This window comes from Lolium rigidum, chromosome 5 (assembly GCF_022539505.1).
Source record: "Lolium rigidum isolate FL_2022 chromosome 5, APGP_CSIRO_Lrig_0.1, whole genome shotgun sequence".
In the NCBI taxonomy this organism is placed as follows: domain Eukaryota; kingdom Viridiplantae; phylum Streptophyta; class Magnoliopsida; order Poales; family Poaceae; genus Lolium; species Lolium rigidum.
The window spans coordinates 173121952-173125510 of NC_061512.1; positions in this window are offsets into that span (position 1 = coordinate 173121952).

The window sequence follows — 3559 nt, forward strand, 5'->3', positions numbered from 1 at the left end:
GCGAACAAAACATGTTGGTATTGTCATAAAACAAGCATGGAACATCGGAAATTATAGATACGTTGGAGACGTATCAATCACATAAGTAAAATCCACTTGACTAGCATAATGACATCTAGATTACAAGCATCATCATATGAATCTCAATCATGTAAGGCAGCTCATGAGATTATTGTATTGAAGCACATAGGAGAGAGATGAACCACATAGCTACCGGTATGACCCCGAGCCTCGATGGAGAACTACTCCCTCCTCATGGGAGACAGCAGCGTTGATGAAGATGGTGGTGGTGTTGATGGAGAAGCCTTCCGGGGGCACTTCCCCGTCCCGGCGGCGTGCCGGAACAGAGACTCCTGACCCCAGATCTTGGCTTCGCGATGGCGGCGGCTCTGGAAGGTTTTCTCTGGTTTCATCGAACGTGGTAAGGTTTTCGCGACGGAGACTTTAAGTAGGCGGAAGGGCAAGGTCGGTGGAGTCCTGATGGGGCCACACACTAGGCCGGCGCGGCCAGGGCTTGGGCCGCGCCGCCCTACTGTGTCCCCACCTCGTGGCCCCACTTCGTTTCCCCTTCGGACTTCTGGAAGCTTCGTGGAAAAATAGGACCCCGGGCGTTGATTTCGTCCGATTCCGAGAATATTTCCTTACTAGGATTTCTGAAACCAAAAACAGCAGAAAACAAAGAACCGGCCCTTCGGCATCTCGTCAATAGGTTAGTTCCGGAAAACGCATAATAATGACGTAAAGTATGCATAAAATATGTAGATATCATCAATATTGTGGCATGGAACATAAGAAATTATCGATACGTCGGAGACGTATCAGTCACTTAGGCCATTGTATTCTTGTATTGTGTTGTTTTGTATGACACATCATACCAACCAATATGGTACAAATACCCAAGAATTTCATTGTGTGACCAAACAAGGAATACATTCATAACATGTATATCATCTATATACACATGAGCTCGACTTTCTAGTCTTTTCTTTCTTTCTGCCAAAAATCTTTTGTAGTTTCTCTTTTAGCTTTCCGCATTCTCAGAAAACACTTCACCTTCAATAACTTCTAGGTCCACTAGTCAAATAACAATAACCTTGAGGTTCTTACTTTGAAGTTGATCATCACATGACAAGTTTTCCATATTTCACTATTAGTAACTTTTTAATGTGATGAACAATTTCACTCATAATTTTATCCGTCAAATCATGAAGACTTTCCGAGACCATGTCTGTACATGCTAGGCTCGTAAAGTTTAACCTTAGTACTGCAAATCTGGCTTGCACCCATTGTATGCACACGTAGAATCTATAACACCCGATCATCACGTGATGCTTCGAAACGATGAGTCTTAGCAATGGTGCATACTAAGGACGATCACTTCATGGATGTGCGAATATCGTTATTGCCCAACTAGTTGGAGGATTGGGACGCCTAGCGTCTTCAACCTTCGTACATTCCCATAAAATTTATGAGTTTATGTAGTCCCACTAAGTTATATTCTATCATCTTGCACTAAGGTCTTAGATATCACATATATCTCATACCTCGCTTATTTCTGAAAACAAAATTTCTAGCTCCTTACTTTTCAAACGGATTTGAACTTCAAGTTTCACGGAGACAAGATGATTTTAGGTACTAATTGAAACCATTGCTCTTTGAATCAGCAATGTGAGGTTTACTAAAAGTTTGCAATAGGACTTAATCATTTCTTGATTCTTTAACAATACGGTACCAGTCCGTAAAGTTACTTGTCAGACTTAACAATATTTCTATATCAATTACAAGACTAGCGTATGGTAGATAACGGATGCCAATTCTACAATTTAATTCAAAATACTATTTAGACTATGTTCATGATAATTAGTTCATGTTTTAATCTAATTACTAATAAACTCCCACTTAATACAACATCCCTCATAGTTGTTTAGTGACACACGATCCATATCCACTACACCAAATCTGATCATCACGTGAGATGATGTAGCTTCAATGGTGAACATCAACATGTTGATCATATCATCCATATGACTCGTGTTCAACCTTTCGGTTTCCTGTATTCCGAGGCCATGTCTGTACATGCTAGGCTCATCAAGCAAACCCAAGTATTTCCGCGTGTGCAACATGGCTTACACCCGTTGTATGTGAACGTAGAATCTATCACATCCGATCATCACGAGATGCTTCAAAACGACGAACTTTAGCAACGGTGCATACGAGGGGAGAACACTTTATTATCTTGATATTAATGTGAGGGATCATCTTATAATGCTACCGTCGCGATCTAAGCAAGATAAGATGCATAAATGATTAACATCACATGCAATTCATAATATGTGATATGATATGGCCTTTCTTCTTATGCTTTTGATCTCCATCTCCAAAGCACATGAGCATGATCTTCATCATCACCAGCATTGCACCAAGGTCCATTGCGCCGCTTCATGGTTGTCCATCACTTATAGCTACTATAACAACTACTTGAAATAAATCTATTACATAATGAATAGACACACAGGTCTTAACAAATTTAAAGACAACCATTAGGCTCCTTCCGGTTGCCATAATACAATAATGAACATCTTATACATCAAATATAATCATCATCACATCATGGCCATATCACATCACCAAACCCTACAAAAACAAGTTAGACGCCTCTAATTTGGTTTGCATATTTTACGTGGTTTAGGGTTTTTGAGTAAGATCCAATCTACCTACGAACATGAACCACAACGGTGACACTAATGTTGTCAATAGAAAGAGTAGATTGAATCTTAACTATGGTGAGAGAGACAGACACCCGCAAAGTCACTTATGCAATACAAGTTACATGTCAAGCGTGGAGCAAGTCTCATGAGACGCGGTCATGTAAAGTTACCCCGGGCCGCTTCATCCCACCATCCCGCAAGATGCAAAGTACACTAACTAAAAACAACAAAAGCATCTACGCCCACAAATCCATTGTGTTCTACTCGTGCAATAGATCTATGCATTGAACGGCTCTGATACCACTGAAGGGTTCGTTACATGGAAAAACATTCTACCGTGAACATGAACAAAAACCAAGATCCAATCTAGGAAGAAGCAAGATCTAATCTACCAAGATCGAAGCAACGAGATGTATGTGAGACTAACCCTCGAAGATTCCAAAGCCTACGAGATTAGATCTTGTTGTTGATGTAGTCGATCGTCCCGTGCTGCAATCCGGCAACACTTCCGTACTCGGTCGTGCATACGGTATCGATGACGCCCGTCCTCTCTCCGTTCCAGCGGGTAGAGGAGGTGTTGTAGATCCCCTCGGAATCCCATCAGCACGACGGCATGGTGGTGGTGGAGGAGAAAAGCTACAGGGCTTCGCCAAGCCGGAGCAGACTTGCGGTGGAGGAGAGAGGGGGCGACAGACTTTGGTGTGTCAGGGGCCAATGGTCGGCTGCCCCTCTCCTCTATTTATAGAGGGAGGGACAGCCAAGGAAGCCCCTTGGGCCCCACCAGCGCACAGAAGGAAAGGGGGGGTCAGAAATCATCCCCTTCCAAGTTTGCTTCCCCTTCCAAAGTTGCT